We start from the raw sequence: 14,515 nt of genomic DNA, 5'->3' as shown, positions 1-14,515 counted from the left end.
GGTTTATGTGAAACCACGCAGTCTTACCATTTGGGTATTTGATTTTATATACCGATGGGCTTACTTTATCCGTAATGGAGTACGGACCCGAGTATTTCGGAGACAGAAATGTGCTGGGGTTACACACAGACAACATCAATTGTTGGCCTATATTATACTCCGTTGCATGTACTGCCTGTGGTGGTGTGTATTAGGGGTAATACGGTACACCATGAATGCCGAACAGCTATTGGAGGACAGATGCTGGGTCCCGATTGGATCTGCCGCCTACTGGGCTCCACCCAGATAGGCGGGGTATAAGAACCTGGGTTTAATCCCCACAGCTGCATTCTGTGACTGAGCTGCTGGGGAACGAGTCTGAACAAGTCTGCTCAATAAAGCCTCGATTGAAGTTCTTTACATCTCGCCTCGTGTGTGATCGATGGTGCTACAATTTATTGAGCAGACTTAAAAAGGAATATGGAGCTCCGGATCGCCCCGGAGTGCCTGCGAATCGGCCCCCAAGCAGCTAACGCAACATCTGCGTTTAAGCACTGGCTGGCGTGCTTTGAGGGATACCTCCGAACGGCCCCCGGCAGACCAACAGAAGACCAGAAGATGCAGGTCCTGCATTCCAGGGTGAGTCCCGAAATCTACTCACTCATCGAGGGCGCGGAAGAATTCCCAGCGGCGATCAACTTGCTGAAGGAGATCTACATTAGGCCCGTCAAACAGGTCTACGCACGCTACCAGCTCGCGACGAGACGACAAATCCCCGGGGAATCGCTAGACGATTTCTTCAATGCTCTAACGATCCTGGGACGAAACTGCAACTGCCCAGCGGTTACGGCGAACGAACATACGGACCTCCTGATCAGAGACGCTTCCGTAGCAGGTTTGGCATCGTCGCAAATTCGCCAGAGACGTTTAGAGAAAGACTCTCTCGGATCACAGAGGTACGGGCCCTTGCGGCCTCCCTCGACGTGGCTTCCCAAAACGCCCGCGCCTCCGCCCCCGACCGCGCTGCAGCCCCTTGGGCTCCGTGGACCCCCGCCGCGATCGACCCCCCGGCAACCCCCACCCCTCCGCAAGCATGCGCAGCCAGAATCCCAGACCACCCGGGGGGCCCCCGCTGCTACTTTTGCGGGCAGCCAAAACACCCCCGCAAGCGCTGCCCGGCCCGCTCGGCCACCTGCGAAAGCTGCGGTAAAAAGATGCACTACGCAGCGGTGTGCCAGTCCCGTGGGGTCGCCGCTATCTCCGGGGAACAAATGGGACCACGGGCTCAACCCCCCCCAGCGACCCACGGGCAGCCAACGGGCGCCGCAATTTTGGACCCCGGACACCACGAGGGGGGGACGGGCGCCGCCATCCTCCTACCCACGGGCCGCGTGCGATCCATGGACACTGCCATCTGATACACCAACCACGTTTGGCATCGGTGACCCTCGACCAGTCGCGGCCCCGGATGCTCCAGACGACAACGACAAAGGTGCTGGTGAACGGGCACGAGGCGCCGTGTTTGATCGACTCGGGGAGCACGGAGAGTTTTATTCACCCGGACACGGTAAGATGCTGTTCCCTTGTAATTCGGCCAAGCACTCAAAACATTTTCCTGGCGGCGGGGTCCCACTCCGTTGAAATCAAAGGGTTCTGCATCGCAAACCTAACGGTGCACGGGAGAGAGTTCAAGAATTACCGGCTGTACGTCCTTCCCCACCTCTGCGCTCCCACCCTCCTGGGGTTGGATTTCCAATGCAACCTCCAGAGCTTAACATTTAAATTTGGCGGCCCTATACCCCCACTGACTGTCTGCGGCCTCGCGACACTCAAGGTTGAACCGCCCTCCCTGTTTGCGAACCTTACCCCGGATTGCAAACCCGTCGCCACTAGGAGCAGACGGTACAGCGCCCAGGACCGGACGTTTATCAGGTCCGAAGTCCAGCGGCTGCTGAAGGAAGGCATCATCCAGGTCAGCAATAGTCCCTGGAGAGCCCAGGTGGTAGTAGTGAAGACAGGAGAGAAGCAAAGGATGGTCGTAGATTACAGTCAGACCATCAACAGGTACACGCAGCTAGATGCGTACCCTCTCCCCCGCATATCCGACATGGTCAATCGGATTGCACAGTACAAGGTCTTCTCCACCGTGGACCTCAAGTCCGCCTACCACCAGCTCCCCATTCGCCCCGGTGACCGCAAGTACACTGCCTTCGAAGCAGACGGGCGGCTATACCACTTCTTAAGGGTTCCATTCGGCATCACGAACGGAGTCTCGGTCTTCCAACGGGAGATGGACCGAATGGTTGACCAGCACGGTTTCCGGGCCACGTTCCCGTACCTCGACAACGTCACCATCTGTGGCCACGACCAGCAGGACCACGACGCCAACCTCCAAAAAGTCCTCCAGACCACTAACGCTCTCAACCTCACCTACAACGAGGAACAATGCGTGTTCAGCACCGACCGTCTAGCCATCCTGGGCTACATAGTGCGTAATGGAGTGATAGGCCCCGACCCTGAACGCATGCGCCCCCTCATGGAGTTCCCTCTCCCCCACTGTGCCAAAGTCCTGAAACGCTGCCTGGGGTTCTTTTCTTATTACGCCCAGTGGGTTCCCCAGTATGCAGACAAGGCCCGCCCACTAATCCAGTCCACTACTTTTCCCCTGTCGACAGAGGCTCGCCAGGCCTTCAGCCGCATCAAAGCGGATATCGCAAAGGCCACGATGCGCGCCATCGACGAGTCCCTCCCCTTCCAAGTCGAGAGCGACGCGTCCGACGTAGCTCTGGCGGCCACCCTCAACCAAGTGGGCAGACCCGTGGCCTTTTTCTCCCGGACCCTCCACGCTTCAGAAATTCGCCACTCCTCAGTAGAAAAGGAGGCCCAAGCCATAGTGGAAGCTGTGCAACATTGGAGGCATTACCTGGGCGTTAGGAGATTCACTCTCCTCACCGACCAACGGTCGGTAGCCTTCATGTTCGATAATGCACAACGGGGCAAGATAAAAAACGACAAGATCCTGCGGTGGAGGATCGAACTCTCCACCTTCAACTATGAGATCTTGTACCGGCCCGGAAAGCTGAACGAGCCGTCCGATGCCCTATCTCGCGGCACTTGTGCCAACGCACAAGTGGACCGTCTCCAAGCCCTCCACAAGGACCTCTGCCACCCGGGGGTCACTTGTTTCTATCACTTCATAAAGACCCGCAACCTCCCGTACTCCGTCGAGGACGTCCGAACAGTCACCAAATCTGCGCAGAATGCAAACCGCACTTTTTCAGGCCGGATGGTGCACACCTGATAAAGGCTTCCCGTCCCTTTGAACGCCTCAGTCTGGACTTCAAAGGCCCCCTCCCCTCCACCGATCGCAACACGTACTTTCTTAACGTCGTTGACGAATACTCCCGCTTCCCCTTCGCCATCCCCTGTCCCGACATGACCGCAGCCACGGTCATTAAAGCCCTCGGCACCATCTTTACCCTGTTCGGTTTCCCCGCCTACATCCAGAGCGACAGGGGGTCCTCCTTCATGAGTGACGAGCTGCGTCAATTCCTGCTCAGCAAGGGCATCGCCTCGAGCAGGAAGACCAGCTACAACCCCCGGGGGAACGGGCAGGTAGAGAGGGAGAACGGAACGGTCTGGAAGACCGTCCTACTGGCCCTACGGTCTAGGAGTCTCCCAACTTCCCGCTGGCAGGAAGTACTCCCGGATGCCCTTCACTCTATCCGGTCCCTGCTGTGTACCACCACTAACCAAACGCCTCATGAGCGCCTCCTTGTCTTCAGTAGGAGGTCCGCTTCTGGAACGTCACTTCCGACCTGGCTGGCGGCCCCGGGACCCATCCTGCTCCGGAAACATGTGCGGGCGCACAAATCGGACCCACTGGTGGAAAAGGTACATCTACTCCACGCAAACCCGCAGCACGCCTACGTGGCGTACCCAGACGGCCGACAGGACACGGTCTCTCTGCAGGACCTGGCGCCCGCCGGAGCTCCCCACCCCCCCCAACACCAATCACCACCCCCTCACTCCCGCCGGTGCACCCCACAGCCACCCCCTTCCCGGGGGGATCGGTTCTCCTCCGAGGCCCGCCCAGGAGTAAGGAAACAGGGAGGGACAGCGCGATGCTCCCAGAGTCGACCGGACCCGAGCCAGCACCAGCACCACCACCCGGGCTGAGACGATCGGAAAGGGCGACCAGAGCACCATCTCGACTCATCGAATCGACTTACGATGTATTTAATTCAGTGGCCCAGTAAAGCGGCATTGTTGTAAATAGTTAACGCTGCTAATCGGGTAAAATGTGAATAATTCGGTGGCCCAGTAAAAGCGGCATGGTTGTATATTGTTCAATGGTTAAGGCACCGACCCTGTAAACCCCTACCACCATACCACCCACCACCCCGCCGGGTTCTTTTTTAACAAGGGGAGAATGTGGTGGTATGTATTAAGGGTAATACGGTACACCATGAATGCTGAGGAGCTATTGGAGGACAGATGCTGGATCCCGATTGGATCTGCCGCCTACTGGGCTCCACCCAGATAGGCGGGGTATAAGAACCTGGGTTTAATCCCCGCAGCTGCATTCTGTGACTGAGCTGCTGGGGAACAAGTCTGAACAAGTCTGCTCAATAAAGCCTCGATTGAAGTTCTTTACGTCTCGCCTCGTGTGTGATCGATGGTGCTACAGTGCCTTTTCAAAACAGGCCTTGCTCTGTTTTCTTTTAGTGCCCAGTTTAACAGCGGCTGCTAACTGAGCCGTTTTTACATTTACAAGTAATTGTTCAACGGCTTTCTCGTGGGTGAGGGCCGTAACTTCAGGGCTGGTCAGGTCTAAACCCAACAAGTATTCTGTCCCTTTCATGGGGCGTCCGGTCATGAGGGTGTGTGGGGTGTAACCTGTGGAGGTGGAAACAGTGTTACGCAAAAACATCAGCGCAAAAGGGAGGACTGAGTCCCAAGTGGTGTTGTTCTGCTGGACCATTTTTCTGAGGGTGGTTTTTAGGGTCCGATTCATGCGCTCCACTACACCACTCGACTGAGGGTGGTACGCAATGTGGAATTTTTGGGTGATGCCAAATATCGTGAGGACGTTCTGCATGACCCATCCCGTAAAGTGAGAACCTTGGTCCAACTCAATACTGCGGGGGAGTCCCCATCTTGTAAAAATGTGGTGGGTTATGTAATTGATAATATGGAAAAATGTGTCATTTGAAACATGGAAGTCTGGCAATATCTGGTCTGAGAGAAACATGAGAGGATACAGGGAAAGATCCCACAAAGGGCTAACAGCAGCTGCCAGGGAAGGATAGTAAAATGCAGATAGCCTTCGTCAAGCAGGCTTAGCAAACAAGACAAACAGGATTTTGAATGAAGCCAAAAACAATGGCTTACACCTTCATTGAAAGTAACTATCTTAGTGAGCAGCTGGAAAAGAATGGATGAGTTCAGTTGAATTTTGTGATAATTCGAAGTGTGAAAATTTGCTAATACCAGGTAAATTAAAGAAAACTGGAGGCTCTCAGTCTACGAGAAACATAATTCAAAACCAAAATCAAAGTCAAAATTGAGCTGAGGACACAATTGGAAAATAAAACTACAGAAATGACAGGAATTAAAATTCACACCTCTATTGAAACCAAAGCATTTTGAACATCACAAAGGACACACTGTAATCAGATCTATGAGATGAGGTTATGTCAAAATGAATGTTTAGACCAAAGATACTTTTTACAATCAAAGAGAATCAAGAGTTACTTAGCAATAAGGTCATAAAAACTAGATAACTGAGAAATATATAAAAACCCGAAGAAAGGGGACAGCTGGCAGAGTCAGCTCTCACAGCTCGGTACATGGGAAAGATAGGACACAGCAACCGAGCTCATCAGCGAATACATCTAAAGAAGACCAGACTTTAAAAAGAAGGTTGATTGTCAAGTTGGGCCTGAAGGTCCCTTCAACCAACCAGAAGGATCCAGAAGCAAGATCTTTTTCCTTTCTGTAAAGACAGTAATTACAGCTTTTAAAAGAAAATATATAATAATAAAATAACTTTAAAATTTTAACCTGAAACAGTGGTTATTAGCCCACTTTACTTACTTAGCATCGCAGGACCCAGGATATCAATGCTACTGAGGGGTAAGTAGGTAAAATTCTTCGGTGAAGGTATGGATTATACCAGGGGATAACTTGAAAATATAGTTTGACCTGAATAGCACCCACTGAAGCTTGCATCGGAGTCGGGGAGTGAGAATTCCTGTTCACCATTTAGAATATCGACCCTTTTTTTGGTATAGGGGGAATTCTAAGAATAGTGGTGAGTTTTTAACTTCAGTTAGGATTTTGGCTGTGTTGGTGCGGGCTGGAAATGCTTCCACCCACTTTGTAAAAGTGTCTATGACCACCAGAACATATTTATAGCCATTCCTTCAAGGGGGCAATGGACCTATAAAATCAATCTGGAGGTTAGTCCAGGGGCCGTTAACGGATCGGGTGTGGCTGAGTTGGGCCTTTTTGGCATATCTGTCGGGGTTGTTCTGAGCGCAGATGAGGCAATTCTCAATGTAATGAGATACATCCTCTTTGAGATTAGGCCACCAGCAAAGCTGTTTGAGGTGGGCTGCGGTGGGTTCGATTCCCTGGTGCCATGACCATCATGGAATAAACAGATTAATTGGTTCCTATCCTGCTCAGGAACTACATAAAGGGTGTCCTTTAGCACCACACTGTCATGTGTGGTTATTGTATTTCTGTACCTCCTGTATGAGGCTGGAAACTTGCCTTTCGCAATCTCAGTGAGAGCGCTATCCTGCTTCTGGGCCTCTACTAGATCCTCGATCCTAGTCCGCGTGACCTGAACTGCAGTCACTGGCGCACTCACTGGGGCGCACTCGGGGGGCTTCCAAAAGTACCCATGCCTGGATCCTGCCTTAGCCAGTGTGTCGGCTTTTACATTTACAGGGGGGGAGGAACGATGGTGGCTGCGGACTTTTATAATGCCAAAAGTCCGGTTCTTGGCTTTTTCCAAAATATGGCGGAGTAATGGGGCTGAGGAGAGGGGTTTCCCATCCGCGGAAACAAATCCTCTTGTTTCCCAGAGGGGCAGAAATTCAGTGAGGTTGTTGCAGACGTATAGACTGTCTGAGTATATGTCTGCTGGGCTGGGGAAAGAATCTGGGTGCTCTACTATGTACGCGATGGCCGCAAGCTCTGCTGCCTGCGCGCCTAAGTGTCCGGGTAATTTTAATGCGATTTACTCGAGGGCGCGTCCTCAACATAAATCCCACAACCTGTTATGCGTTGCCCATCCAGGACTGTGGAAGATCCATCCACATAGATCCTAATGGGTCACACATGTCCGGGTGAGGGGGGTTCTGAGATGGAGTGGCTAGTTTTCTGGGGGGTGTTTTAGCTATAAAGGGGCCTGTACCATGGTGGGGTGAGATGATTTCACACTCATGGGGGGTTCCGGGGTTCTGTAGATTGTCCGCGAAGTATGTGTGTGTTTTGGTCCGTTTGACTGTGATGTCCCGTCCTTGTAAGAGAAGGGTCCACCTAGCAGCGCGGATTTGGCTGACGGTACCGTCTTTAAGTCGTCCGTCTAGTAAAAGTTGGGTGGGGGTGTGCTCGGTCAAAATGGTGATGGGGTTCAGTCCGGTGATGTATGAGAAGTACTGAACTGCCCAGAAAACTGCGAGCAGGTGCCTCTCACAGACTGAGAATCCCTGCTCCACAGCATCTAAAATCCGGGAGGCATAAGCCACGGGTCTGAGCTGGTCGTGCCGTTCCTGCAGGAGCACGGCTGAAAGGGTGCGGTCTGTGGTCGCTACCTCTATGGCGTAAGGGGAAAGCGGGTCGGGAACTTGTAGTGCGGGGGCGGCTATGAGCGCCTGTTTTAGCGAGTCCACAGCATCCGTATGCTGCGGAAGCCATTCCCAGGGGGCTCCTTTCTTTAGGAGGTCTGAGAGGGGCGCTGCCTTGCTGGCGAAACCATCAATGTGGTTTCGGCAGTAGCCAACCAGTCCTAAAAACGACCGGAGGGCTGAAACGTTCTGCGGAACGGGCAATTTAGCAATCGAGTCAATTCTTTTGTGCTCGATCTCGCGTTTGCCGTGTGTGATAATTGTCCCAAATATACCACTTTCTCTTCCAATATCTGGGCCTTTTTGGGGTTGACTTTACAGCCAATGGAATGTAGTAATTCCAGGAGTTCGGACAGAAGCTCAATGTGCTCTTCCTTGGTGTCTGTCTGCAGTAGTAGATCGTCTACGTACTGAACCAGGCATTCGGGGCGAGAAAATTTCGCTAGTCCATTTGCCAGCTGTCGGTGGAAAATGGAGGGAGAGTTGTGGAATCCTTGTGGCAGGCATGTCCACGTGTACTGCTGTGCTTTAAAGGTGAAGGCAAATTTGTACTGGCACGCCTTTGCCAATGGAATGGACCAGAACCCATTACTGACGTCCAAAACCGTGAAATATCGGGCATGGAGTCCCTGTTTGAGCATGGTCTCGGGACTTGTTGCAACGGTGGGGGCTGCTGCGGGGGTGACTTTATTGAGTTCCCGATAATCAATGGTCAAGCGCCATGATCTGTCGGGCTTTCTCATTGGCCAAATCGGGGCATTATTAGTCGAGGCTACTGATCGGGTAATAAGCTCTAATAAGTTTTCTATAACCTTGAGGGTTTCTCCCTCTGCTTCTAGGGTGAATCCGTACTGCTTTTGGGGTCGAGGGTCCGGTTATCTGTACGGAACCGGTCATCCGTCCACAGTCGTGTTTGTGGGTCGCGAATGCTGCCCTGTTCTTTTGCAGGACTGCCCTAACCTGCCGGTCCGTGCTGAGTGTGGTGAGGTTGAACCAAAACTCGCCTACTGCGCTAATTTTGTTCATGTAGTCCCCTATATTGAGCGTTGCGGGGGCTCTAGCGGATTTCACCATCTTCCAGACACAGTGGTTGACTGGATCGAAGGAGAGGTGGTGAGAGTTCATGAAGTCGATCCCCAAAATGTGCTCTGCTGTTGGGGGCAGGTCGACTAACACTACGGGGTGTTTTGTATTAATGGTGCCGATTTGGATGGGTACAGGGGTTGTGATATGCCCCTGTTGTGAGTGGCCTGTGAAGCCGCTGAGGGTGATAGTGGCTGTGGTGGGCCACGTGTCCTTACCAAGGGTGGAGGAATTTAAGGTTGTGCGGGACCCTCCTGTGTCCCAGAGAAGCTCGATCGGCTGTCCCCTAACCTTTGCTGCGACTACGGGTCGTCCTGACCTATCCCAAAGGGTATCGCAGACCCAACTGGGGGAGCCTGTACACCGTCAGTCCGTTCCAGTCACGTCTGTCTGATCGGACTGGGGGCTAACGCTATGTAGGGGCTCTGCCTTTTTCTTATTGAGAGTGCCTGTCGGTTGGGCTCTCTGTGTTTTTTTAGGGCCATTGCATTCTTTAGCAAAATGTCCCAACTGTCTGCAATTGTAGCAATGTGGGATGGAGTTGACATGTCGTTCAGACTGGGTGAGGACGGCAGATTTCCCTCCCCGAAGGACCTGAGTGAACCGGAGGGGTTTTAATGATAATTACGGCCGCGATCGCTGAAAGCAACTGTTTAATTACAGAGTTATTGAATTGAATTTAAATTCCCCAGGTGCTGAGGTGGGATTTGCCCTGTCGACTCTGAGCCATTGGAGCCCCCCCTTGGATTGACTAATCCAGTAACAGAATTGTCGAGCGGCAAGGACACAGAAAGCAGCGACTAATTACAACAACTTGGAACATTTGTGATCTCATTCTCGTGCATGTGGAGGTGGAGAGGCTGTCATCGCAATGACTTCGCATCAGGTGGCAGGTTTACCCACGCACGCTGGTCGAGTTTAACCCATCCCCACCCAGCAGAGAGGAGCTGGGTGAATAATTACTGCCTCGGGTCCTCGGTCAGAGGGGCCGGCGGGGGAGGGCGGGGTGTGGGGGAGGGGGGGGCTCCTGGCAATACCCTGACAGTCCTGGAGCTGGGCTGATTCTGCTGCTGGACAGGTTGGCAGCTGGTGTGACGGGGGAGAGGCCTCAGGCTAACCCCAAACGTTGTTCCTTATGCAGGTCCCACAGCAGCCCCCAGGCTCCTCCCGCTCTCCCTCCATCCCTCCCTCCCCCTATCTCTGTCCCTCCCACCCTCTCTTTCTCACTCCCAATCTCTCCCTCCCTCCCACCCTCTCTTTCTCACTCCCAATCTCTCCCTCCCTCCCACCCTCTCTTTCTCACTCCCAATCTCTCCCTCCCTCCCTCTCTCCTTCCCTCCCTCCCACCCCTTCCCTCACTCCCTTACTCCCTGTCTCCCTCACTCCCTTTCTCCCTCTCTCCCTCACACTCTCTCTCCCACCCTCACCTCCTCCCTCACTCACTCACCTCCTCCCTCCCTCACCTCCTCCCTCCCTCCCTCACCTTCTCCCTCACCTCCTCCCTCCCTCACCTCCTCCCTCCACCTTCTCCCTCCCTCCCTCAACTCCTCCCTCACCTCCTCCCTCCCTCACCTTCTCCCTCCCTCCCTCACCTCCACCCTCCCTCCCTCACTTCCTCCCTCCCTCACCTTCTCCCTCCCTCCCTCACCTCCTCCCTCACCTCCTCCCTCCCACCCTCACCTTCTTCCTCCCTCCCTCACCTCCTCCCTCCCTTCCTCACCTCCTCCCTCACCTCCTCCCTCCCTCACCTTCTCCCTCCCTCACCTTCTCCCCCCTCCCTCACCTCCTCCCTCCCTCCCCTTCTCCCTCCCTCCCTCACCTCCTTTCTCCAACCATCACCTCCTCCCTCTCCCCCTCACTCCCTCTCTCCCTCACTCCCTCTCTCGCCCCCAATCTCTCCCTCCCTCCCTCTCTCCTTCCCTCCCTCCCACCCTCTATCTCCCTCCCTCCCTCTCCCCCTCCCTACCTCTCTCCCTCACTCCCTCCCAATCTCTCCCTCCCTCCCTCTCTCCTTCCCTCCCTCCCACCCTCTCTCTCCCTCCCTCCCTCTCTCCCTCACTCCCACTCCCTCTCTCCCTCACACCCTCTCTCCCACCCTCACCTCCTCCCTCACCACCTCCCTCCCACCCTCACCTTCTCCCTCCCTCCCTCACCTCCTCCCTCAGCTCCTCCCTCCCTGAACTTCTCCCTCCCTCACCTCCTCCCTCCCTCCCTCACCTCCTCCCTCGCTCCCTCACCTTCTCCCTCCCTCACCTCCTCCCACACCTCCTCCCTCCCTCACCTCCTCCCTCCCTCACTCACCTCCTCTCTCCCTTAGTGGGCAGCACGGTAGCATTGTGGATAGCACAATTGCTTCACAGCTCCAGGGTCCCAGGTTCGATTCCCAGCTTGTGTCGCTGTCTGTGCGGAGTCTGCACGTTCTCCCCGTGTCTGCGTGGGTTTCCTCCGGGTGCTCCGGTTTCCTCCCACAGTCCAAAGATGTGTAGGTTAGGTGGATTGGCCAGGATAAATTGCCTGTTAGTGTCCAAAATTGCCCTTAGTGTTGGGTGGGGTTACTGGGTTATGGGGATGGGGTGGAGGTGTTGACCTTGGGTAGGGTGCTCTTTCCAAGAGCCGGTGCAGACTTGATGGGCCGAATGGCCTCCTTCTGCACTGTAAATTCTATGATCTATGATCTCCCTCCCTCACATTCACCCTCCCTCCCTCGATGCCTCCCTCCCTCCCTCAACACCTCCCTCCCTCCCTCGCCTCCTCCCTCCCTCCCAGGATAGTCGGAGAGGTCAAATGGTTTCCAGCTCACGTCAGACTCCATTCTGAAGCGAAACATTCTCCAGAACCAAACCGACTCATGTCCATCGGGGAAAATCTGCTCTTTGTGTGTCTCTACCTCCAGAAAACACCAACTTACAGAAACACAGGGGCCGGGAGGAGATCAATCTCGAAGCATTTGAAGGTTTTTTTTGCCGTCCGCCCTAGCGAATCATATTTTTATTATTAGTGAGCTCACACCTTCTCTAACACAAGGAAAATTACATTTAGTAACAGCATTAGGGCAAGATATTTTAAATTAAAGTGAAATAAGGGATAAAAATAACAGTGAGAACAGTTTGTCAGAGTGATGCATTGCACAGTGTGTCAATGAGTGAGCAACATCCAGTCCCATGTCTGTCCACGTGTCTCCGCTGCACCCCACACCCATCCTCACTCCCAACGCCCAACCTCACTCCCAACGCACATCCTCACTCCCAACGCCCAACCTCACTCCCAAAACCCATTCTCACTCCCAACGCACATCCTCACTCCCAACCCCCATCCTCACTCCCAACGCCCAACCTCACTCCCAAAACCCATCCTCACTCCCAACCCCCATCCTCACTCCCGACCCCCATCCTCACTCCCAACCCCCATCCTCACTCCCAACCCCCATCCTCACTCCCAACCCCATCCTCACTCCCAACCCCATCCTCACTCCCGACCCCCATCCTCTCTCCCAACCCCCATCCTCAACCCCAACCCCCATCCTCACTCCCAACCCCCATCCTCACTCCCAACCCCCATCCTCACTCCCAACCCCCATCCTCTCTCCCAACCCCCATCCTCAACCCCAACCCCCATCCTCACTCCCAACCCCCATCCTCACTCCCAACCCCCATCCTCACTCCCAACCCCCATCCTCACTCCCAACCCCCATCCTCACTCCCAACCCCATCCTCACTCCCGACCCCCATCCTCACTCCCAACCCCCATCCTCTCTCCCAACCCCCATCCTCAACCCCAACCCCCATCCTCACTCCCATCCCCCATCCTCAACCCCAACCCCCATCCTCACTCCCATCCCCCATCCTCACTCCCAACCCCCATCCTCACTCCCAACCCCCATCCTCACTCCCGACCCCCATCCTCACTCCCAACCCCCATCCTCTCTCCCAACCCCCATCCTCAACCCCAACCCCCATCCTCACTCCCAACCCCCATCCTCACTCCCAACCCCCATCCTCACTCCCAACCCCCATCCTCACTCCCAACCCCCATCCTCACTCCCAACCCCCATCCTCTCTCCCAACCCCCATCCTCAACCCCAACCCCCATCCTCACTCCCGACCCCCATCCTCACTCCCAACCCCCATCCTCACTCCCATCCCCCATCCTCACTCCCAACCCCCATCCTCACTCCCAACCCCCATCCTCACTCCCAACCCCCATCCTCACTCCCAACCCCCATCCTCTCTCCCAACATCCATCCTCACTCCCAACGTCCCTCCTCACTCCCAACATCCCTCCTCACTCCCAACCCCATCCTCACTCCCAACCCCCATCCTCTCTCCCGACCCCCATCCTCACTCCCGACGCCCGTCCTCACTCCCGACCCCCATCCTCACTCCCAACATCCATCCTCACTCCCAACGTCCCTCCTCACTCCCAACGTCCCTCCTCACTCCCAACCCCCATCCTCACTCCCGACCCCCATCCGCACTCCCGACCCCCATCCTCACTCCCGACCCCCATCCTCACTCCCGACCCCCATTCTCACTCCCGACCCCCATCCTCACTCCCGACCCCCATCCTCACTCCCGACCCCCATCCGCACTCCCGACCCCCATCCTCACTCCCAACCCCCAGCCTCACTCCCAACCCCCATCCTCACTCCCAACCCCCATCCTCACTCCCGATCCCCGTCCTCACTCCCGAACCCCGTCCTCACTCCCGACCCCCGTCCTCACTCCCGACCCCCGTCCTCACTCCCGACCCCCATCCTCACTCCCGACCCCCATCCTCACTCCCGACCCCCATCCTCACTCCCGACCCCCATCCTCACTCCCGACCCCCATCCTCACTCCCGACCCCCATCCTCACTCCCGACCCCCATCCTCACTCCCGACCCCCATCCTCACTCCCGACCCCAATCCTCACTCCCGACCCCCGTCCTCACTCCCGACCCCCGTCCTCACTCCCGACCCCCGTCCTCACTCCCGACCCCCATCCTCACTCCCAACCCCATCCTCACTCCCGACCCCATCCTCACTCCCAACCCCATCCTCATTCCCAACCTCCATCCTCACTCCCAACCCCATCCTCACTCCCAATCCCCATCCTCACTCCCAACCCCCATCCTCACTCCCAACCCCCATCCTCACTCCCAATCCCCATCCTCACTCCCAATCCCCATCCTCATTCCCAACCCCCGTCCTCACTCCCGACCCCCATCCTCACTCCCAACCCCATCCTCACTCCCAACCCCCGTCCTCACTCCCGACCCCCGTCCTCACTCCCGACCCCCATCCTCACTCCCAACCCCCATCCTCACTCCCAACCCCATCCTCACTCCCAACCCCATCCTCACTCCCAACCCCCATCCTCTCTCCCAACCCCCATCCTCACTCCCAACCCCCGTCCTCACTCCCGACCCCCATCCTCACTCCCAACCCCATCCTCACTCCCAACCCCCGTCCTCACTCCCGACCCCCGTCCTCACTCCCGACCCCCATCCTCACTCCCAACCCCATCCTCACTCCCAACCCCATCCTCACTCCCAACCCCCATCCTCTCTCCCAACCCCCATCCTCACTCCCAATCCCCATCCTCACTCCCAA

The sequence above is a fragment of the Scyliorhinus torazame genome, chromosome 29 (assembly GCF_047496885.1).
Source record: "Scyliorhinus torazame isolate Kashiwa2021f chromosome 29, sScyTor2.1, whole genome shotgun sequence".
In the NCBI taxonomy this organism is placed as follows: Eukaryota; Metazoa; Chordata; class Chondrichthyes; order Carcharhiniformes; family Scyliorhinidae; genus Scyliorhinus; species Scyliorhinus torazame.
This window is presented reverse-complemented; position numbering follows the sequence as displayed.